We start from the raw sequence: 25991 nt of genomic DNA on the forward strand, positions 1-25991 counted from the left end.
AGGGCCCCTGGGGGTTTTCTAGAGGAGGAAAGATCCACAATGACGCCAGAGTCAATTGCCAAGGAAGAGAGTGGAGCTGAGCAAGTCCTGCCTATCTGACATGAAAGCCAAACATGGTGTAGATGGAGCCCTTTGCCCTACACAATGACAGCACCAGAGGTGGAAGGTGAGTGGTAGCGGGTCTTTGACATTATAGAGCATATGGACTCTGTCCATTATTGGTAGTTTTGTTTGGAGTTGTCCTTTAGATGTTTAACTGTGTTGTTTTTGACCCGAGCTGTGAGGGACTGAGGTATGACAGCCCACTATGCTGAGACTTATAGTGCCCTAGAATGTTGAGGACTGAGGAATCCTTAGTCCCTAACAGAGGGCACTACAAGTCTTAGCATAGCAGGCAGTATTTCCTCATTCCCCTACAGAGAGGATTACAAGTCCAAGCAGGTAGCCTTCTGCAGTGGGACTTGTTGTGCCCTTGACTGTGGTGGACTGAGGAAGGGAAGTGTAAGAGGGTCTCTGTAAGCTCAGATGTATGGGGGAGCTTTGGGGAACACAGAGTTCCCTTTTACACCAGAGTCCCCAGCTTCCCCCCTCAAATAATGGTTCCCAGAACTCTCCTTACATCAGAGTCTTCACACTTCCCTCTTACAGTGTAGTAAGTCTGGAGACTCCGATGTAAAGGGGGCTCTGTAAAATGTGATTAGAGATTAGAAATTTCTAACATTTTTATTTTCTACTTACGATCCACAATTTTCAGCTGCTCAAATGGCTCGCTGCCTCTGACTGCATATTGGAGTGTGGCCGTCCTCCTCCTCCCCTTCTTCACCAAAAGCACAAGAGGGTGCCGTCCGTCCGCTTTGGCTAGAAGCAGAAGAAAAAAAAAAAACATAAAAAATACGAATGTACATAGTAGTATTAAAGGTTGTGAAGAGACACTTGATGGAGGTAGGAAAGGTAGGAGCGAGAGGGAGGGGGGGGGGGGGGTGTTGGTATTAGTGTTGTTGCATAGCTAAACACATGTCCACCTACCCAAAAAATTGTAACCTATCTGGTCACATGTAATGTATATTTTTACTTACCGGAGATTTGCTCCACAGCCTTTAGCAGGAGCTTGGGTGAGCGCCTTTTGGCATCACTCCAGGCCCGCTGCAGATCCACTATCTCAGGCAGAAACTGAAATCTCCGCTGCAGCCTCATCCGGAGACGACACATCATCTTGTGCTTTTGGTGAAGATGCGTATAAACTTTATCATACCCCCAGAGGAGGAGGAGCTGTGGAAAGAGCAGTGTATGTTTGAGTCCAAGTATGTCCAAAATAGTACAGTCTTCAAATAACATGCTAGGTCGTCTTTGAGATATTGTAGAACAAAGAATTCCATTTCTGGTGATACATATACATCGATGTCCAAATCTACCTCCATGACATAGGTTGCCCCACACTGGTGATTTCCTCCTACATGATATAGCCATTTTCTCAATTGGCCTTTCATGACACACCCAGGGCCGCCATCAGGGGGGGACAGGCAGTCACTGTATTTACAACCTTATTGCTGTCCATTTAGCAGGGTGCAAGTAACTTTACACACATGTAGCATAGGTATCAACTTTTGTCACCATGTTAAAAGGACAGCAGTATGGGTAGCATTACAGTGACTGTTATTAGTCCAGGCTCACTAAACTAGCCAATGCTTGGAAAAGCAAGCCATGCAGATTGCTTTTCAGGTCCCTTTTAACACGAGCTGTCTGATTGGGTGTGGCTGTTAATTTTTGACGCAGACCTGATAAGCCCCTCAATTCTCCTTTATGGAGTGTTATATGTAAATGGGATTGCTTCATTTGAGATGCAGATTTAAACTGTGTATGGCCAGGCTGAAGGTACCCAAGTTGATTGGTCGATCACCTGGAGGACAACGTACAACCAGTCTGTCAGATTTTACACACACTTATCGCTAGCATCTCTTGTAGCCACTAGCAATAATCACTGTGTTTTCCTGGCAGGGGCAGCACCAGGAGAACACAATGGCTCCGCAGGAGGGTTTCCCCTGTCTGTGTTGATGGTGGAATCAAGGCAAAATGTTTTTCCTGCAAGCCACGGGACAAACAAAGATATTTTTTTAATGAATCCATGATTTTGCCAAAATGGAAAAAAAAAGATGTTTGCTTTGTATATTCTTAAGTTTGCTACATAACTAGAACATGTAACAGTGTTATATCATTGCAGGAGATTTCCCTTCACTTCCTGTCTTGGTGTCACCAGGACAGGAAGTGAGGGAATCTCCCGTGGGGATACAGCCAGCAATTCTTTCCTTTTATATATACTATGGACATTATAAGGCAACAATTGCAAGCTATTTCCCCACAGTGATATTCCCCTCACTTCCTGTCTTGGTGACACTAAGACAGGAAGTGAGGGAAAATCTCATGCAATGATATCACCCTACTAGAAATTGTAGTTCCGTCTAAAAAGTATACATAAAGTAAGCACTTGGTTTCCAAAGTGGCAAAATTATGGAGGAGTTAAAACCCCATAGTGTGATCGGGTAATCTGACGGTGTGTTCCTACACTCCTCAATGTGTCTGTTCATTAAGCTGTGCTGAATTATCCTTGATTCACAATTCCTGCAAGAGTTGCACATGGTATGTGGGAGATGCAAATTTAAGGTGGCATAATTATCCACACAATCACACATAATCCTTTTTAAAGGTCACCAGCAGAATTTGATGGCATAGTGGTTCACAGCAGTGCCATCATATTCCAGTTAGATCTGTCAATTAACAAAGCAATGGGATCTGGGGGTGTATTTAACTTGCAATGGACACCCCCATTCATTATCATATGGCAGTGTGAGATGGGTCTGTTGGGAATGTGATCCATTGAGACAAGTGATTATACACTCATGTGTTTCTTTTAGAGGTGATTTGTTCAAGGCAATCCTTTGAAGACATGACCATTCCAGATTTTTGTGATCACTGATTCCATCTCAGGTGAACCAATTAGCTGCTGTGTGCAGATCCAGCTTATGATGGTAAGAGTGTCAGACAAGACAAACGGGGCCGAGCTTGCAGTGTGTATGGATGTATGTAAGGCAATAATTTTTTGCATTATGCATTTAGGGAATATAATGTTTCTAATCTTGCATATATGAAAAGGGTCAATACATTTGTCTTTATCTAGATAGATTCCAAAGCGTCAGAGCAATCTGTCACAGATAATTGGGTTTCATTTTGTGTAAAAGTTGAAACGAATCAAATCTATCTATATACAGGCATAGCCCACTTTAAGTACACAATGGGACCAGGGCATGTATGGAAACTGAAAATGTACTTCAAGTGAAGCAATCCCTTTTTTCTTTTCTCGATGCATGAAAATACACCAGCTCCATTGTAAATTTTGGCCACATTGACATAGCCTTACTCCCAAACCATGTGGGAGCATGTTAAGGGGATCCAGGACTATGACATGATAGATTACCTAGGCAAGCTGGCCAGCCACAAAATGGATATGGTGTAGTCCTGGGTACCTGGGTACCCTGTCGTTGCTCCCTAAGTTTGTTATCCCTGTCACTTATGGTTTGTGAGCAGTGTCATGGCAAGCTGAACAAGCTGTGTCCTTACTCACGATTGTATATAAAGTGAGTGTACTTAAAGCAGGGTATGCCTATCTATATCTATATAGAAAGTTCAGAGATGTGAACCTGTTCCCTATTATATACACTAATATATGGTATATAACATATTCTATAATGTATCTAATGTATATATATTGTATATAATATATACATAGTATATATATTGTCTAATATATATATTTTTTAGATACACATACATACATCTGGGAAAAAAAGTTGTTATACAGTCAGATCGAAAAAACTACTAAACCAAGCCCACATCCTAGTTATTATATATCAAAAAGAAGGGAGGTATTGAATGGGATTGTGGTATATCCATAGGGTGGGGACCAAAAGAAACCCATTGGAATTCCCAAAGAGTGGACTTTAAAGGGCTGGTAAAGTATTAGGTGAGCAAACAATGGAGTAAAAATATATAAATTTATTGAAATATATTAATTAAAAACAGAGATCAGCATGATTACTTCACATATGATAACTACCAACATAGTTGGACATGAAGACATAGAGTTAGTCCATATACAATTCAACCATGTTGACACATTGAAGGTATTATCTTGGTAATGGTTCGACGCGTTTCGCCAGAGAGAAGTAGTCGGCTTCTTCAGGAACCAATTGTTGGAGGCTAAGTAAGGCCTCTAATATTGGACATATACAGAAAGGAAAAGAAAAACAAACATAAACATTCATAAATAACCTTCATGTTATATCATTGGAGCCTAATTGATACATAACATATCAGGCTCCTGTTGAATGGAATAGAAAACAACTATACATTATTGATCAACTTGCTCACCTAGTTTACAATGGGGTTAACATAATAGGATTCGAGATATCCCTAGTTATCCAGTGAGGCCAGGATGCATGTAGCCCTCTCCAAAAAATCCTCAAATAGGGCTCCTAGGAACTCCTTTATGAGGGTAGGTGGACCGAACCTCTTCCAAATTTCCCAAGGGGATGAATACATCCAATAATCAGTGCCAATGAGTAACCTCAATGTTGTCACCATGGGGTCCTCAGCAACGATACGATGTTGAAGGCACGGGATTAATAAAATAAAAGCCCAGAACCACTCTGTAGTGTATCCATAAGAAAAGAAAAAGAAAGCACAAAAAGAAAGGACAAGAGATAAGGATATTGTCAAGTACTTATAACCCACCAAAGCAAATAAAAATCTGCTTGGAGGTAAAGTGTATAAGCCTATAGTTGAAGGCTCCATTCAAAAAAAGAACCTACCTTGTCATGGAATCGACACTATGTGGAGGTACTGGACGCCTGTGTCCGCGGTGTCAAACACCACAGCCATCGGCGTCTCTGCCTCGTGGGCTTATAAGCAGGAAGAAGTCCCGCCGGAAGTGCGACGCCAAAGGCGTCCCGACGTCACTTCCGGCGCGGGCGCTATGCAAGTGCGCCACTTCCGGTATGGCTGAAAGATAGTATTACAGCCATCGGGTACGGCGCAACTGATTCCCATTGCTGGGAGAGGACCGGATGTTTACCAGAAACATCCTACCTCTGCTTTGCGCCCGAGTCCACCTGGAATGGGGAGGGAGAGACAAGCATACTCTGGTTCAAACCGGATCTGTCAGTACATCCCGATCCTATCAAAAAGCAGAAAAAAATGGTGATTGATAAGAATACTTCAGAGGTCCCAAAACAAGAAACGGGGGGGAAAAGAAAAAAGCCAAACATAAGAAAGGGAGCATATATGTATATATATAAAGAAAACATACATGCAACCTAAAACAATAATTAATAAATAAGAACATAATATACAGCCCCTCAATAAGGGAGCATATTTAATAAGCATGTCTCATTGACACAGTTGCCACATAGATAGCTCACATCGGAGCAAAAGGGATGGCTGGTTATGGGGATATAGTCACATTCTATCCTGAAATGGGAAGAAAAAATAGGGGGGGGGGGGGGGGGGGAAATAAAGAAGGGGAAAGGAAGGGAGGGAAAGAGAAAAGGGGGAAAAAAATATATATATTAAAGATAATAAAATATATAAAGAGTGTATGAAAAATGTAAAGAGTGTATGAAAAATATAGAAAAATATAAAAATATAAAAAAAGTCCTAGAGGTGGACAACAGACACATTCCAGAGGTGGATCATCATTGATGGATTATGGATTAAATTAGAGAAATGGTTTATATGACACGGCTGAATTTAAGCCGGGCCATTTAGTAGCTTGCTGATTAAAGATCCATTTTGCTTCCTTTTGTAGAATGATTTTATCGATATTTCCACCTCGTGGGTTTCTGTTGACCACCTCTAGGACTGAAAAGGAGATCATATGAGGGTCAAAGCTATGGTTAAGACCGACATGCCTACATATTGGTGTATAAATTAGACCAACCTCCAAATAATAGAGGTGGTCACTGATCCTTTGCCAAAATTTCCTTTTGGTTTTGCCTATATAAAAGGCACCACATTTACATGTGGCTAAATACACTACCCCTTCCGTCTGACAGGTGGCTGAGAATCTCGGCCGTAGCATTCCTCCTCGTGGCAGGGGAAGGGTAATACCCTCCCTTATCCATGGGCATAGGTCACATGTCCCACATCTGTGGGTCCCCAGTGATCCCTCCAGTCCCACAGAGGTGGGGGACTGAAAGTGGCTATGCACCAATGAGTCGCCCAGAGATCTAGCCTTCCTAAATACTAATTCTGGTGTTGGTCGAACATATCGGGAGATAGTTGAATCCTCCGTCAAGAAGTGCCAGTTTTTGGTCAATATGGAGCGGATCTCTTTGTGGTGGGCATTGAAGGTAGTGATCATTTTAGTTGTAAAGGAAGATTCCTGTTTTTTGGGGCGGTAAATCAACTCTTCCCTTTGCTGGGATTTAGCCTTTTGATAGGCACTTTTTAGGACCCGATTACTGTATCCCCTAAGTTTTAGTCTCTGCTGAAGGGCTTTTGCTTCCCTCTCGAAGTCAACATCCTTTCCGCAATTGCGGCGTATCCTAAGGTATTGGCAGTAAGGTATATTACGTACAAGCGATCTTGGATGACCACTCTGGTAATGAAGAATGGTGTTACCAGCCGTCTCCTTCCGATACAGGGAGGTAAATAAAGTTCCGTCAGGAGACATGTGTATATAGGTGTCAAGAAAAGGAATCACCAACTTGCTGCATTGCATTGTAAATTTTAAATTAAATTGGTTGATCGAAAGATATTGCATAAATTCCAACAGTTGTTCATGAGATCCCGTCCACACCACCAGGACGTCATCAATATACCTTTTCCAGGTAAGGACATGTTCAAAGAGGGGTGACGCCTTCTCGTCAGAGAATAGGACGCGCTCCCATCCCCCCAGGTACAGGTTGGCATACGATGGGGCACACGCTGTCCCCATCGCTACCCCCTGTACCTGGAGGTATGTGTCATCGTTGAAGGAAAAAATATTGGAATTTAAAATAAATTCCAAAAGTCGAAGAACAAAGTCGGTACGAGCCCAATTAGAGCGCTCCTGTTCCCGGAGGAATGAAGACGCCACCCTTAGACCTTTGATATGGGGAATTGAGGAGTATAGCGCTTCGATATCAATCGCTACTAATAGCGATTGAGTAGGCACGACAAGTCCCTCGATGGTCTTAAGTAAATCCACCGTATCTTTAAGATAAGATGGTAAACTAGCTACTAGTGGGCGTAAATGGCTGTCAATGTATCGACTTGCCATTTCTGATATGCTTCCTATACCAGATATAATTGGACGTCCTGGTGGTGGGACGGTTTTTTTATGGATCTTAGGTATAGAGTAAAATGTTGGCGTAATTGGCCATTTGACCCAAAGATATTCAAATAATTCCTTATCAATCACATTTTCCTGAACAGCGTTGGAAATCAGAGTATAAAATTCAGCATTTTTGGTGGTGATTAATGTTTCCGGCACCCTATGGTACCATTCCTCGTTAGAGAGAATGGCTACACACATGTCAATATATTGATCGCGATCCATGACGACCACATTGCCCCCCTTGTCAGAGGGTTTGATGACAATGTGGTCGTCATGGATCAAGCGACCAAGAGCCTGCCTCTGCGGAGGGGACAGATTAGACCTGTAAGGGGAGGAGGCGGCGAGGTTTTCAAAGTCTTTGGCTGTTTGTTTTAAGAAAGCCCACACTGCGGGGCATGTTTGTAGCCGGGGGAAGTTAGTAGACTTGGCTTTGAATTGGGGTTCAGAGGGGAGCCCCAACTCATCGTCAGAGGAGGATTCCGACCCAGAGTTCTCAATCGGTCCACCACTTTCATCTAGAAGCTGGATAAGTATTTTCAACATCTTGAAATCATTAATTTTAAAACCTTTATAAGGGTCCTCATATTTGCCATCAATACTACACTTATTTTTGTTTTTATCAAATAAATATTTAAACGTGAGGTTCCTCGCAAAGAGGTGGAGGTCCTTTGTAATTTCAAATTTGTTTACCCTTTCCAGTGGGCAGAAACCCAAACCTAGTTTCAAAACATTTAGTTCATCATTCGATAATTGTCGCGATGATAGATTTACTACATCTAGTCCGAATGAGGGAGTATCGGTTTCACCATGTAAGTGTCCATGGTCCCTGCCCTCCTCTCTCCCAACACCTGTTGACTCTGTTGAGCCAAAGGTGTTGGGATTGATCCCAAAGGGGACTCATTAGGTAAATTAAGTTGTTTGGTTTTAGGTTTGGTTCCTGTATTAAGAGGAGGCTGAGAAGAATCAATGTCCAAATTGAACATTGAGTATTGATTCTGCTCGGTTCTGGGTAGGTGAGAACTGTAATGACTCCTATCTGTACCAGGCAATTGTTTCGGTTTAGGTGTTATTTCGTGAGGTGATACTGTCCTTTTTTGAGCCTTTTCCTGTTGAAAATCCATGCGGTTTGGGCCACCCCTCAGAGATGGTCTGCCCCGTCTTGCCTTCCCTCTTTGAGGTTGATTTACACTCTTATAAGAGGAGGCTGAGGATGACAAAGATGCTTCAGATTCTGTTCTAGTAATATTGTTATTCTTAATATTCCTTGGAACATATGGCCTATTCTTTTTCTGCCAGTTATTTTTATTGTTCCATTTGTAGGCTGTGCCGCCTGCAAAGGCCAATCTGTCCTTCATATATTTAAAATCCTTCTTTTCAACTATTTCCTTATTAACTCGTTCTAGGAATTGAGTTAATTCCTGTTCTTTTTTCGTAAAGTCAATCGTTTGTGAAGCTGGTTTATTAGTTTGGAGTAAACCAATTTCTTTGTCTACCTCTTCTAGGTCTTTCAGATATTTATTTCTCAAAAGTTGCATCATTCTTGCTGAACACGCGGTGAGATTGCTCTCCCATTGTTCACGAAAAAGGGGGTCGAGGACCTCAAACGAAGGAAAGACTTGTATGCGTAAACCAATTGGGTTGACCTCATCACGTAGGTACTTATCAAAATACCTGATGTGCCAACCCAGATTTGATTTACGCTCCATAAGCTTTTTAAGTTTTTGAAAGTATACCTCCACACTGATGTCATTCGGGGCATAGGTTACACATGTTTGTTGGATGGAGTCCAGGAACTTCTCCCATGCAGGGCCTGTTAATTGTGCCATAGTGTAAAATTCTCACCACTTCCAGTACGTATCTAATACAGAGAAAATCAATGGCAACTTCTAATAGAGAGGGGGATGAAGGGTAGAAAGAGAGACAAAAGAAAAAAGAAGGAAAAGGAAGGGAAAGGGGAAGGGGAAGAAGAAAGATATGGGACTAACACCAAAAATGAGACATGCTTGTACAATTGACATATAAAGATAAGTTTTTAACATAAAGAACAAATCCAAAAAACAAAAATTTTTTTATATATAAAGGTTGAACACCATGTGTACATACAAGTCAAAACTCCTAATTGGAGAGTCGACCTCAACACCCACACATGGGTCAAGAGGTGTATGCACACATGTGGGTCAGTAAGCCGACTCCAGTGAGCTCCAAGTAGGAACCCAAGAAGAGTTAACCCCTTAACACATGCGTACACACAGCTCACATACTAACATATACATAATTATGATTAAATAGATTAATCACAAAGAGCAACAGATATTAGAAGAAATGACTGTATTGAGAATGGGTTTTACACCCCGAAAATCAATATTGGGAAAAAAAGTTGTTATACAGTCAGATCGAAAAAACTACTAAACCAAGCCCACATCCTAGTTATTATATATCAAAAAGAAGGGAGGTATTGAATGGGATTGTGGTATATCCATAGGGTGGGGACCAAAAGAAACCCATTGGAATTCCCAAAGAGTGGACTTTAAAGGGCTGGTAAAGTATTAGGTGAGCAAACAATGGAGTAAAAATATATAAATTTATTGAAATATATTAATTAAAAACAGAGATCAGCATGATTACTTCACATATGATAACTACCAACATAGTTGGACATGAAGACATAGAGTTAGTCCATATACAATTCAACCATGTTGACACATTGAAGGTATTATCTTGGTAATGGTTCGACGCGTTTCGCCAGAGAGAAGTAGTCGGCTTCTTCAGGAACCAATTGTTGGAGGCTAAGTAAGGCCTCTAATATTGGACATATACAGAAAGGAAAAGAAAAACAAACATAAACATTCATAAATAACCTTCATGTTATATCATTGGAGCCTAATTGATACATAACATATCAGGCTCCTGTTGAATGGAATAGAAAACAACTATACATTATTGATCAACTTGCTCACCTAGTTTACAATGGGGTTAACATAATAGGATTCGAGATATCCCTAGTTATCCAGTGAGGCCAGGATGCATGTAGCCCTCTCCAAAAAATCCTCAAATAGGGCTCCTAGGAACTCCTTTATGAGGGTAGGTGGACCGAACCTCTTCCAAATTTCCCAAGGGGATGAATACATCCAATAATCAGTGCCAATGAGTAACCTCAATGTTGTCACCATGGGGTCCTCAGCAACGATACGATGTTGAAGGCACGGGATTAATAAAATAAAAGCCCAGAACCACTCTGTAGTGTATCCATAAGAAAAGAAAAAGAAAGCACAAAAAGAAAGGACAAGAGATAAGGATATTGTCAAGTACTTATAACCCACCAAAGCAAATAAAAATCTGCTTGGAGGTAAAGTGTATAAGCCTATAGTTGAAGGCTCCATTCAAAAAAAGAACCTACCTTGTCATGGAATCGACACTATGTGGAGGTACTGGACGCCTGTGTCCGCGGTGTCAAACACCACAGCCATCGGCGTCTCTGCCTCGTGGGCTTATAAGCAGGAAGAAGTCCCGCCGGAAGTGCGACGCCAAAGGCGTCCCGACGTCACTTCCGGCGCGGGCGCTATGCAAGTGCGCCACTTCCGGTATGGCTGAAAGATAGTATTACAGCCATCGGGTACGGCGCAACTGATTCCCATTGCTGGGAGAGGACCGGATGTTTACCAGAAACATCCTACCTCTGCTTTGCGCCCGAGTCCACCTGGAATGGGGAGGGAGAGACAAGCATACTCTGGTTCAAACCGGATCTGTCAGTACATCCCGATCCTATCAAAAAGCAGAAAAAAATGGTGATTGATAAGAATACTTCAGAGGTCCCAAAACAAGAAACGGGGGGGAAAAGAAAAAAGCCAAACATAAGAAAGGGAGCATATATGTATATATATAAAGAAAACATACATGCAACCTAAAACAATAATTAATAAATAAGAACATAATATACAGCCCCTCAATAAGGGAGCATATTTAATAAGCATGTCTCATTGACACAGTTGCCACATAGATAGCTCACATCGGAGCAAAAGGGATGGCTGGTTATGGGGATATAGTCACATTCTATCCTGAAATGGGAAGAAAAAATAGGGGGGGGGGGGGGGGGAAATAAAGAAGGGGAAAGGAAGGGAGGGAAAGAGAAAAGGGGGAAAAAAATATATATATTAAAGATAATAAAATATATAAAGAGTGTATGAAAAATGTAAAGAGTGTATGAAAAATATAGAAAAATATAAAAATATAAAAAAAGTCCTAGAGGTGGACAACAGACACATTCCAGAGGTGGATCATCATTGATGGATTATGGATTAAATTAGAGAAATGGTTTATATGACACGGCTGAATTTAAGCCGGGCCATTTAGTAGCTTGCTGATTAAAGATCCATTTTGCTTCCTTTTGTAGAATGATTTTATCGATATTTCCACCTCGTGGGTTTCTGTTGACCACCTCTAGGACTGAAAAGGAGATCATATGAGGGTCAAAGCTATGGTTAAGACCGACATGCCTACATATTGGTGTATAAATTAGACCAACCTCCAAATAATAGAGGTGGTCACTGATCCTTTGCCAAAATTTCCTTTTGGTTTTGCCTATATAAAAGGCACCACATTTACATGTGGCTAAATACACTACCCCTTCCGTCTGACAGGTGGCTGAGAATCTCGGCCGTAGCATTCCTCCTCGTGGCAGGGGAAGGGTAATACCCTCCCTTATCCATGGGCATAGGTCACATGTCCCACATCTGTGGGTCCCCAGTGATCCCTCCAGTCCCACAGAGGTGGGGGACTGAAAGTGGCTATGCACCAATGAGTCGCCCAGAGATCTAGCCTTCCTAAATACTAATTCTGGTGTTGGTCGAACATATCGGGAGATAGTTGAATCCTCCGTCAAGAAGTGCCAGTTTTTGGTCAATATGGAGCGGATCTCTTTGTGGTGGGCATTGAAGGTAGTGATCATTTTAGTTGTAAAGGAAGATTCCTGTTTTTTGGGGCGGTAAATCAACTCTTCCCTTTGCTGGGATTTAGCCTTTTGATAGGCACTTTTTAGGACCCGATTACTGTATCCCCTAAGTTTTAGTCTCTGCTGAAGGGCTTTTGCTTCCCTCTCGAAGTCAACATCCTTTCCGCAATTGCGGCGTATCCTAAGGTATTGGCAGTAAGGTATATTACGTACAAGCGATCTTGGATGACCACTCTGGTAATGAAGAATGGTGTTACCAGCCGTCTCCTTCCGATACAGGGAGGTAAATAAAGTTCCGTCAGGAGACATGTGTATATAGGTGTCAAGAAAAGGAATCACCAACTTGCTGCATTGCATTGTAAATTTTAAATTAAATTGGTTGATCGAAAGATATTGCATAAATTCCAACAGTTGTTCATGAGATCCCGTCCACACCACCAGGACGTCATCAATATACCTTTTCCAGGTAAGGACATGTTCAAAGAGGGGTGACGCCTTCTCGTCAGAGAATAGGACGCGCTCCCATCCCCCCAGGTACAGGTTGGCATACGATGGGGCACACGCTGTCCCCATCGCTACCCCCTGTACCTGGAGGTATGTGTCATCGTTGAAGGAAAAAATATTGGAATTTAAAATAAATTCCAAAAGTCGAAGAACAAAGTCGGTACGCGCCCAATTAGAGCGCTCCTGTTCCCGGAGGAATGAAGACGCCACCCTTAGACCTTTGATATGGGGAATTGAGGAGTATAGCGCTTCGATATCAATCGCTACTAATAGCGATTGAGTAGGCACGACAAGTCCCTCGATGGTCTTAAGTAAATCCACCGTATCTTTAAGATAAGATGGTAAACTAGCTACTAGTGGGCGTAAATGGCTGTCAATGTATCGACTTGCCATTTCTGATATGCTTCCTATACCAGATATAATTGGACGTCCTGGTGGTGGGACGGTTTTTTTATGGATCTTAGGTATAGAGTAAAATGTTGGCGTAATTGGCCATTTGACCCAAAGATATTCAAATAATTCCTTATCAATCACATTTTCCTGAACAGCGTTGGAAATCAGAGTATAAAATTCAGCATTTTTGGTGGTGATTAATGTTTCCGGCACCCTATGGTACCATTCCTCGTTAGAGAGAATGGCTACACACATGTCAATATATTGATCGCGATCCATGACGACCACATTGCCCCCCTTGTCAGAGGGTTTGATGACAATGTGGTCGTCATGGATCAAGCGACCAAGAGCCTGCCTCTGCGGAGGGGACAGATTAGACCTGTAAGGGGAGGAGGCGGCGAGGTTTTCAAAGTCTTTGGCTGTTTGTTTTAAGAAAGCCCACACTGCGGGGCATGTTTGTAGCCGGGGGAAGTTAGTAGACTTGGCTTTGAATTGGGGTTCAGAGGGGAGCCCCAACTCATCGTCAGAGGAGGATTCCGACCCAGAGTTCTCAATCGGTCCACCACTTTCATCTAGAAGCTGGATAAGTATTTTCAACATCTTGAAATCATTAATTTTAAAACCTTTATAAGGGTCCTCATATTTGCCATCAATACTACACTTATTTTTGTTTTTATCAAATAAATATTTAAACGTGAGGTTCCTCGCAAAGAGGTGGAGGTCCTTTGTAATTTCAAATTTGTTTACCCTTTCCAGTGGGCAGAAACCCAAACCTAGTTTCAAAACATTTAGTTCATCATTCGATAATTGTCGCGATGATAGATTTACTACATCTAGTCCGAATGAGGGAGTATCGGTTTCACCATGTAAGTGTCCATGGTCCCTGCCCTCCTCTCTCCCAACACCTGTTGACTCTGTTGAGCCAAAGGTGTTGGGATTGATCCCAAAGGGGACTCATTAGGTAAATTAAGTTGTTTGGTTTTAGGTTTGGTTCCTGTATTAAGAGGAGGCTGAGAAGAATCAATGTCCAAATTGAACATTGAGTATTGATTCTGCTCGGTTCTGGGTAGGTGAGAACTGTAATGACTCCTATCTGTACCAGGCAATTGTTTCGGTTTAGGTGTTATTTCGTGAGGTGATACTGTCCTTTTTTGAGCCTTTTCCTGTTGAAAATCCATGCGGTTTGGGCCACCCCTCAGAGATGGTCTGCCCCGTCTTGCCTTCCCTCTTTGAGGTTGATTTACACTCTTATAAGAGGAGGCTGAGGATGACAAAGATGCTTCAGATTCTGTTCTAGTAATATTGTTATTCTTAATATTCCTTGGAACATATGGCCTATTCTTTTTCTGCCAGTTATTTTTATTGTTCCATTTGTAGGCTGTGCCGCCTGCAAAGGCCAATCTGTCCTTCATATATTTAAAATCCTTCTTTTCAACTATTTCCTTATTAACTCGTTCTAGGAATTGAGTTAATTCCTGTTCTTTTTTCGTAAAGTCAATCGTTTGTGAAGCTGGTTTATTAGTTTGGAGTAAACCAATTTCTTTGTCTACCTCTTCTAGGTCTTTCAGATATTTATTTCTCAAAAGTTGCATCATTCTTGCTGAACACGCGGTGAGATTGCTCTCCCATTGTTCACGAAAAAGGGGGTCGAGGACCTCAAACGAAGGAAAGACTTGTATGCGTACACATACATACATCTATATATATACACATATAATATATATATATACATACATATAATATAATATACATATATATACATATATATACATATACATACATATACATATATATACATATAATATATATATATATATATATATACACATATAATATATATATATATATATATACACATATAATATATATATATATATATATACATATAATATATATATATATATATATACATATAATATATATATATATATACATATAATATATATATATATATACATATAATATATATATATATATATACATATAATATATATATATATATATATACATATAATATATATATATACATATAATATATATATATATATATATATATACATATAATATATATATATATATATACATATAATATATATATATATATACATATAATATATATATATATATATATATATATACACATAATATATATATATATATATACATATAATATATATATATATATATACATATAATATATATATATATATATACATATAATATATATATATATATACATATAATATATATATATATATATACATATAATATATATATATATATATACATATAATATATATATATATATATACATATAATATATATATATATATATATACATATAATATATATATATATATACATATAATATATATATATATATACATATAATATATATATATATATATATATATATATATATATATATATATATATATATATATATATATATATATACACACATACATATATATATATATATATATATATATATATAGGGAACAGGTTCACATCTAGGAAGTTTCTATAACAGGAAGCTTCTAGATCACGTCTAATAGGCAGAAAGTGCATGCGCAGATCAGCAGACCAAAAGTTTCTTGCACACCCGCTAGATAAGCGACCCACCCTGCCACCATCCCCCATCCCCCATCCCGCACCCTGCACACTCACACCCCCTCCTTACCTTACACACAAATGCCACGATTTCGGCTGTAAACAGTGCAGGAGCCATGATGCACACTTACGACAGGGCCTGGACAATTTCCGGAAACGTGTGCACGCAGCAAAAGTTTCGTTTCCGGTTTCATGTATAAATGTGAGAACGCGGTTTTGTATATTCGCGAATTCGCGAATAGTGAACATACACAACCATTAAGCAGATTTAACTTAGAAAAAGAAATACAAATACATACATTTGTGGACACCAGAAAACTTTATTTAGACACATGAAGACATTTTAAAAAAAAATTGGAAACATGCTGTTTATTACATTTGTATTTTTCAAACCAAAACAACCTTTGTACAACATTTAGACCATATACATCGACAAAGAGCCCATAATCAACAGATGCATGTGCAGATTGACAGAATTATGTTAACAGCAATAAATACTTACAGAGAGTCAACACACAACACAGCCAAATCTCACCTCCATAAATAACAAAGGGCCAAAAATGTTACCCATAAAACATGTGACACACAAATATATTGGACCTCTTCGTAGGTCAAATCTTTCCTGATGTCTGAGTGAGCTATATATAATCCAAGCAAACACACCCAGAATGGTAACGCCCAGTCCAAAAATTAACTGTGTGTATCCTGTGTGTTTTGGAGCATGCTCAGTTGCCAAAACAAGGGAAATAGAAATGAGGAATAGAAATGTATGTAGGTGTGTATAGTATATGTGAATTGAAAAAATTCTCTCTTGAAGTTTGCTAGTCATTATTTAGAATGTTTAGATACAGGAATACATACATATATATACAATTACGTGAGAGAGAGAGAAATATATATTTAGGGAAACAATTGAAACACACCTTTTGGGATTTGAGAAGTGAGATTGTGACGATTGACCAGATATGTAAGCCAACAATCTGACTCATCACTCATGAACATCCCTAAATTTGGCGTGGCAATTATATCAGGCGTTCTTATGTGCATTTTGGCTGGCGTTTTCACAGGCGTTTTGACATGCATTTTTTGGGCAGGCATTGTTATATGAAATCACCTACAAAAGCCCCAAAAACAGACCACAAACACGTACATGTGAACGTAGCCCGTTTGGGGGCGTTTGAGGGGGATTTGTCCAGCTCAAGGATCAGCTCCCAAAACAGGCAAAAAATCCAATCCTATTCAGTTCAATGGCCCCTGTTCCCATGTGAGCATTTTGACGGCATGAGGAAAACACCCAACGCTCACTGAGAAATAGCACAATGATTAGGGAGTCTGCCTTCCTGCTGTAGGTTTGTAAGTTCGAATCCGGAAGGTGCCCTCTGTATGGGCAACACTTGGATATCTCCAATCCTCCAAATGTTGACATCATTAATTTTGTTCATGTTTGAAAAAGGCATGTGTATCAGCAAACTTTTAATCCAAAGACATGAACAAAATACAAAAGATGCCCCATAAAGTCAATATGTAGCAATATTGTGAGCTAAAGCTCTATTTGTTTGTTGGGCATACTTTGCTAATTAGCCAAGTATAAGGGATATATATATATATATACCTTCAGTTAAATGTGTAGTAAAATGGTAACACTTGGCCATACCCATATGGAAGAAAAGGTAGTATTTGCAATATATTTCTAAAAACATTCTTTGGAAACACATAAAATATTGTCAAAATTGTGACATTTCCTTGATATGTGTGAAATGCTAATAATCTTTCTTTGAAATATGTTTTACATCTATTTTTTTTCTATCTGACGACCAATTCCCCAATGTAATATTTTGTGGGTTTTTTCAGAGAATGTGGAGGTTCTATATAAACACTGTAGATTTGACTGCTATGATTTCGGAGTTAGCAGGAAAGGTGTATGGAATGTGATGGTGTTTACTAAAGGATCCCTTGTTGGAAGTGTGCATGTTTTTCCAATTCCGCCGGTTTTTGCCATTTTCTATGGGCGAGACAGCGGATTTGCAAGCGGTATTCAAAAAAAAATTGACCCAAAATCGCGCTGGCGAAATTTTTTGAGCCAATTTGACGTTGCGCATGCGCACATTCGCGAGTTCGCAGCTCGCGGCTGGAGGAGCTGTTTAACCTTTCCACACTTTCGCAGATATCTCTCTTTCTAAGTCAGTTTTTGAGATTTTTTAAACGCAAGTCATCTCCAAATTGACTTCCACACCTTCCACAGTGATTTGGGATTTTTGGGGGTACAGGGGAAAATTTGGCTAAACTTTAGTCGAGCTTTTAGCTGGCGTGGTTTTAAGTCGCGCTCTGACCATATTGCATCTTAATGAATCTCACACTAGGCGCTATTTTCCGCCCGCCGTTCTTTGAATGCCAATTTCAGACTTAAATAATCGCCGCTTCGCAAAATCACGCCGAAACGCCAATTCGCCGTACTATGAATCAGGCCCTTGGTGACCAAAATGTCATTTTGACCAAAGATTTTTTTCAGGTTATTGGTTTACAAAATGCAGTTATCTTGTCTAGAACCGGCGTTTTAAGACTCTAAAAGACGAAAATACAGTCATTTTGACTAAAAACAAATTTTCAGACCTTTGGTGACCAAATGCAGTTATCTTGACTAAAAAGGCTTTTAAGACACTTGGAGACCAAAATCGAGTCATTCTGACCCAACAAAATGTTTCAAGCCATTCGTTACCAAATGCAATTATCTTGTCCAAAAGCGTCTTTTTAAGACTCTAAAAGACGAAAATACAGTCATTTTTGAGTAATAAAAATATTTTCAGACCTTTGGTGACCAAATGAAGTTATCTTGACTAAAGAAGGCTTTTTAGACACTTGGAGACCAAAATAGAGTCATTTTGACCAAAAATTGTTTTCAGGTCATTGGTTACGAATAGTGTTGAGCGAACACGGACTGTATTATTCGTGTTCGTACCGAATAATTGGATTTTTTGTACCCGAACACGGACACGGACACTTTACTGTATGTTCGGGTAAAAATCTGTGTTCGGTCGTTTTATTTCCGGGTTTTGCATGCTTTGGCGCTCTTTTCATGGCGGGCTTTCAACAGCCAATCAACAATCGTTTAACTGGTGTGCCTTAAGCCATCCCAGCCATGCCTGCAAATGTCTCAGTAGCTGTGATTGGCCGTCTGAAGCATGTGACCAAGTCTTTATAAGTTCCAGGCAGCCGCAGCGTCTTCATTCTGCTGCTTAGATCAGGGACAGAGCACACATCAACATGCTGGCTGCTGATTAGGGAAAGACAGGCAGGAAAAAACCATTTGTGTCCGGATAGAATTGAGGGACAGGTCGGAGTGTTTAGGCAGGGCGAGTTGTAGGCATTTTAGGGATAGAGTCTGCTGAATTATAGGGTCAGTGTCTTCTACAAAGTACAATCGATATTGCTGTGTGGGGGGTGGGGTGACTCTGCACTCAATCCTGATCTACGATCTCTTCTCAATCCTGTTAGGGAGAGGCTGCTGCTGCTGAATTTTAGGGAAACTGTGTTCTACAAACTACAATCGATATTGCTGTGTGGTGTGGGATAGGAGATAGGCAGGTGTCAGTGATCCACATCCATTTTTCTGTGTGTGAGCTGCAGTGAACACAATCTTTTTGGGCTGCAGTGAACACAATCTTTTTGGGGTGCAGTGAACAACGTCCTTTTTGGGGTGCAGTGAACAAAATCTTTTTGGGGTGCAGTGAACAAAATCCTTTTTGGGGTGCAGTGAACAACACCATTTTTGGGGTGCAGTGAACACAATCTTTTTGGGGTGCAGTGAACAAAATCCTTTGTGGGGTGCAGTGAACACAATCTTTGTGGGGTGCAGTGAACACAATCTTTTTGGGGTGCAGTGAACAACATCCTTTTTGGGGTGCAGTGAACAAAATCCTTTTTGGGGTGCAGTGAACACAATCTTTTTGGGGTGCAGTGAACAAAATCCTTTGTGGGGTGCAGTGAACACAATCTTTGTGGGGTGCAGTGAACACAATCTTTTTGGGGTGCAGTGAACAAAATCCTTTTTGGGTGCAGTGAACAACATCCTTTTTGGGGTGCAGTGAACAACATCCTTTTTGGGGTGCAGTGAACAACATCCTTTTTGGGGTGCAGTGAACAAAATCCTTTTAGGGTGCAGTGAACACAATCTTTGTGGGGTACAGTGAACAGAATCTTTGTGGGGTGCAGTGAACACAATCTTTGGGGGGTACAGTGAACACAATCTTTTTGGGGTGCAGTGAACAAAATCCTTTGTGGGGTGCAGTGAACACAATCTTTGTGGGGTGCAGTGAACACAATCTTTTTGGGGTGCAGTGAACAAAATCCTTTGTGGGGTGCAGTGAACACAATCTTTGTGGGGTGCAGTAAACACAATCTTTTTGGGGTGCAGTGAACAAAATCCTTTGTGGGGTGCAGTGAACACAATCTTTGTGGGGTGCAGTGAACACAATCTTTTTGGGGTGGAGTGAACAAAATCCTTTTTGGGGTGCAGTGAACAACATCCTTTTTGGGGTGCAGTGAACACAATCTTTTTGGGGTGCAGTGAACAAAATCCTTTGTGGGGTGCAGTGAACACAATCTTTGTGGGGTGCAGTGAACACAATCCTTTTTGGGGTGCAGTGAACAAAATCCTTTTTGGGGTGCAGTGAACACAATCTTTTTGGGGTGCAGTGAACAAAATCCTTTGTGGGGTGCAGTGAACACAATCTTTGTGGGGTACAGTGAACAGAATCTTTGTGGGGTGCAGTGAACACAAACTTTGGGGGGTATAGTGAACACAATCTTTTTGGGGTGCAGTGAACAAAATCCTTTGTGGGGTGCAGTGAACACAATCTTTGGGGGGTACAGTGAACACAATCTTTTTGGGGTGCAGTGAACAAAATCCTTTGTGGGGTGCAGTGAACACAATCTTTTTGGGGTGCAGTGAACACAATCTTTTTGGGGTGCAGTGAACAAAATCCTTTTTTGGGGTGCAGTGAACACAATCTTTTTGGGGTGCAGTGAACACAATCTTTTTGGGGTGCAGTGAACAAAATCCTTTGTGGGGTGCAGTGAACACAATCTTTGTGGGGTACAGTGAACACAATCTTTGGGGGGTACAGTGAACACAATCTTTTTGGGGTGCAGTGAACAAAATCCTTTGTGGGGTGCAGTGAACATAATCTTTGGGGGGTACAGTGAACACAATCTTTTTGGGGTGCAGTGAACAAAATCCTTTGTGGGGTGCAGTGAACACAATCTTTGTGGGGTGCAGTGAACACAATCTTTTTGGGGTGCAGTGAACAAAATCCTTTTTGGGGTGCAGTGAACAACATCCTTTTTGGGGTGCAGTGAACACAATCTTTTTGGGGTGCAGTGAACAAAATCCTTTGTGGGGTGCAGTGAACACAATCTTTGTAGGGTACAGAGAACAGAATCTTTGTGGGGTGCAGTGAACACAATCTTTGGGGGGTACAGTGAACACAATCTTTTTGGGGTGCAGTGAACAAAATCCTTTTAGGGTGCAGTGAACACAATCTTTGTGGGGTGCAGTGAACAAATTCCTTTTTGAGGTGCAGTGAACACAATCTTTGTGGGGTGCAGTGAACACAATCTCATACTTCTGAACATTTGAGGGTGCTGCCTGTTCCATACTCCTCCTCCTACTGCTCAACCATCCTTTTAGGGGTACAAACAATAGTAATTGGGGCCTAGTGTGGTGGTGTACGTGTGAGATACATACACTTTCTTTTTGATCATATTTTCTATTCCGCTATTCAATTAAAACCTTTGGGGATCAATTAAATTGTGTGATAGTCTGTGTCGGTACGTGTGAGATCCACCTTTCCAAGTTTTTGGGGTTCATCTCATACTTCTGAAGATTTGAGGGTGCTGCCTGTTCCATACTCCTCCTCCTACTCCTCAACCATCCTTTTAGGGGTACAAACAATAGTAATTGGGGCCTAGTGTGGTGGTGTACGTGTGAGATACATACACTTTCTTTTTGATCATATTTTCTATTCCGCTATTCAATTAAAACCTTTGGGGATCAATTAAATTGCGAGATAGTCTGTGTCGGTACGTGTGAGATCCACCTTTCCAAGTTTTTGGGGTTCATCTCATACTTCTGAAGATTTGAGGGTGCTGCCTGTTCCATACTCCTCCTCCTACTGCTCAACCATCCTTTTAGGGGTACAAACAATAGTAATTGGGGCCTAGTGTGGTGGTGTACGTGTGAGATACATACACTTTCTTTTTGATCATATTTCCTATTCCGCTATTCAATAAAAACCTTTGAGGATCAATTGAATTGCGGGATAGTCTGTTTCGGTACGTGTGAGATCCACCTTTCCAAGTTTTTGGGGTTCATCTCATACTTCTGAAGATTTGAGGGTGCTGTCTGTTCCATACTCCTCCTACTCCTCATCCATCCTTTTAGGGGTAGAAACAATAGTAATTGGGGCCTAGTGTGGTTTTGTACGTGCGAGATACATACACTTTTTTGGATCATATTTCCTATTCCGCTATTCAATAAAAACCTTTCTAGGGCAAGATCTTAAATTACAGAAATATGAGGAGACCGTCAAATAAGGGCCGTGGCCTGGGTCGTGGTGCTGCTGGTAGAGCTCCTGTTGCAAGGAGAGGACGTGGTCGATCTGTGCCAGCTACACGCACAAGTGAAACACCTTCCTCAAGTGTGAGTAGGCGACAAAACCTGCATCAGTATTTGGTAGGGCATCATACGCCCCTAGAAGTGATGAGGCCAGAACAAGTGGAGGCGATAGTAGATTGGTTTGCTGCTGACAGTGCCTCCAGTTCCTTCACATTGTCTCCCACCCAGTCTACTGCAGAAAGGTCACAGTTGGCACCTGCAGCCGATGTCCAACCGTCTTTCACCTCACCCCCTTGCAAATCAGGCAAGCAGTCTGAGCCCCAAGCCATACAGCAGTCTCTTCTTCTTTTTGATGACTCTGTCAGCAGGGTTTCCCAGGGCCATCCACCTAGCCCTGCCCCAGAAGTGGAAAAGAGATTGAGTGCAGCGATGCCCAACCACTTATTTCTCAAGATGAGTACATGCAAGGATCATCGCAGCACGTCTCCGATGATGACGAAACGCAGGTGCCAACTGCTGCGGCGTTCAGCATTGTGGAGACCGACAAGGAGGGCAGGGGTGAAGACTGGGTGGAAGATGATGTGGAGGACGATGAGGTCCTCGACCCCACATGGAATGAACGTCATGCAGGTGACCTGAGTAGTTTGGAGGAAGAGGCGGTGGTCGCACAGAGCCACCAGCACAGCAGAAGAGGGAGCAGGGTGCAGAAGCGGAGCGGCCGTGCCCTAGACACTACGCCCGCTACTGCCCAATGCAGCAAGGGAACGAGCGCACCAAAGTCAGCTCAAAGGAGTTCTCTAGCGTGGAAGTTCTTTAGAAAATGTGCTGATGACAGGACACGAGTGGTTTGCACCCTGTGCAATCAGAGCTTGAAGCGAGGCATAAACCTTCTCAACCTGAGCACAACCTGCATGATCAGGCATCTAAGTGCAAAGCACGAGCTGCAGTGGAGTACACACCTTCAAAACCAAGAAATGTCTCTGGCTCATCCTGCTTCCTCTTCTGCTGCAGTCTCGGCCGCTCCAGCCACATCTGTAGTGATACCGGCACCTGCCACCCCGCAAACAGACGATCTGTCAGCAACACCACCACCTGGGTCACCAACAACCATCTCCACAATGTCCCGAGGAAGCGTTCAGCTTTCCATCTCCCAAACACTTGAGAGGAAGAGGAAGTACCCCCCTACCCACCCGCGATCCCTGGCCCTGAATGCCAGCATTTCAAAATTATTGGCCTTTGAAATGCTGTCATTCCGTCTGGTGGAGACGCACAGTTTTAAAAACCTTATGTCGGTGGCTGTCCCACAGTACGTCGTGCCCAGCCGCCACTACTTTTCCAGGCAAGCCATCCCTTCCCTGCACAACCAAGTGGGGGAAAAAATCAGGTGTGCACTGCGCAACGCCATCTGTACAAGGGTCCACCTAACTACCGATACGTGGACCAGTAAGCACGGTCAGGGGCGTTATATCTCCCTAACTGCACACTGGGTAAATGCAGTGGCGAATGGGCCTGAGGCGGATAGCAATTTGGCGCATGTCCTTCCACCACCGAGGATTGCAGGGCCCTTCAGTTTGCCTCCTGTTCCTAACTCCTCCTACTCCGCTTCCTCATCCTCTACCGCCTCCTCATCCGGACAGCGTAACACCTTCACCACCAACTTCAGCACGGCCAGGGGTAAACGACAGCAGGCAGTTTTACAACTTGCCTGTTTGGGGGACAAACCACACACCGCGCAGGAGTTGTGGAGGAGCATGGAACAGCAGACCAATGAGTGGTTGCTGCCAGCGAGCCTCAAGCCCGGCCTGGGCGAAATCTCATATCAGCTCTGGGCCTAGCCGGTTTGACGCACATCCCTTGCCTGGCGCATGTGCTGAATTTGGTGGTGCAGAGGTTCCTTAAAAACTACCCCGATATGTCAGAGCTGCTGCAGAAAGTGCGGGCCGTTTGTGCGTTCGGCGTTCTCACCCTGCTGCTGCTCGCCTGGCAGCGCTGCAGCGTAACTTCGGCCTTCCCGCTCACCGCCTCATATGTGACGTGCCCACAAGGTGGAACTCCACCTTGCACATGCTGGAAAGACTGTGCGAGCAGCAGCAGGCCATAGTGGAGTTTCGGCTGCAGCACGCACGCGTGAGTCGCTCTGCGGAACAGCACCACTTCACCACCAATAACTGGGCCTCCATGCGAGACCTGTGTGCCTTGTTGCGCTGTTTTGAGTACTCCACCAACATGGCCAGTGGCAATGACGCCGTTCTCAGCTTAACTATCCCACTTCTATGCCTCCTTGAAAAAACAAATGATGGAAGAGGATGTGGCACAGGATGAGGAGGAGGAGGAGGATGAAGAGGTAACATTTCCAAGGCTTTCAGGGCAGTCATTCGAAAGGGGCTCCGAGGGTGGGTTCCTGCACACACAAACGCCAGGGACACAAATGTCCAGCAGGGGCACAGTTCTGGAGGATGAGGAGGAGGAGGAGGAGCTGGAGGAGGAGATGGAACCATGTTCACAGCAGGGTGGCACCCAGGCCAGCTCATGGCCATCACTGGTGCGTGGCTGGGGGGATACAGAGGACACGGACGATACACCTCCCACAGAGGACAGCCTTTCGTTGCCTCTGGGCAGCCTGGCACACATGAGCGATTACATGCTGCAGTGTCTCCACAACGACCGCCGAGTTGCCAACATTCTAACTTGTGCTGATTACTGGGTGGCCACGCTGCTGGATCCCCGTTACAAGGACAACGTACCGTCCTTAATTCACTCACTGGAGCGCGATCGCAAGATGCGCGAGTACAAGCGCACGCTGGTAGACGCCATGCTGCTGGCATTCCCATCTGACAGCGGGGCCGCAGTGGAAGCACAAGGCAGAGGAGGAGGAGGAGGTCGCCAACGCAACCAGGGCACCGCCAGCACCTCAGAAGGCAGGGTTAGCATGGCCGAAATGTGGAAAAGCTTTGTCAGCACGCCACAACAAACAGCAGCACCAGCAGCTCAGATGGAACGTCTTAGCAGGAGGCAGCATTTTACCAACATGGTGGAGCAGTATGTGTGCACACGCCTACATGTAGTGAATGAGGGGTCTGCCCCCTTCAACTTCTGGGTCTCCAAATTGGGCACATGGCCTGAGCTTGCCCTTTACGCCTTGGAGGTGCTGGCGTGCCCTGCAGCCAGTGTATTATCTGAACGGGTATTTAGCACGGCTGGGGGCGTTATAACAGACAAGCGCAGCCGCCTGTCCAGAGACAATGTGGACAAGCTCACGTTCATTAAAATGAACCAGGCATGGATCCCACGGGACTTTTCCGTACCTTATGCAGAATAGCAATGGATACCGACCTTACCCACCCATTGTTCCATTTTTGCTCTTTCTCACTCTTTTGGGGTGTACCCTCATTTAAAATTTGTGAAAAGAAGCAGTGTTGGCTACCTCGTCCTCCTCCTCAGGGCCAGATTAACGTAGGGGCTATTGGAGCTGCAGCTCCAGGCCCCTACCTTTTATATAGGCCCCGGGTTGGCCATATTTACTGTTACCGCTCTTCTGTCACTTGTAAACA

The sequence above is a fragment of the Pelophylax lessonae genome, assembly GCF_965119305.1.
Source record: "Pelophylax lessonae genome assembly, chromosome: 7".
In the NCBI taxonomy this organism is placed as follows: Eukaryota; Metazoa; Chordata; class Amphibia; order Anura; family Ranidae; genus Pelophylax; species Pelophylax lessonae.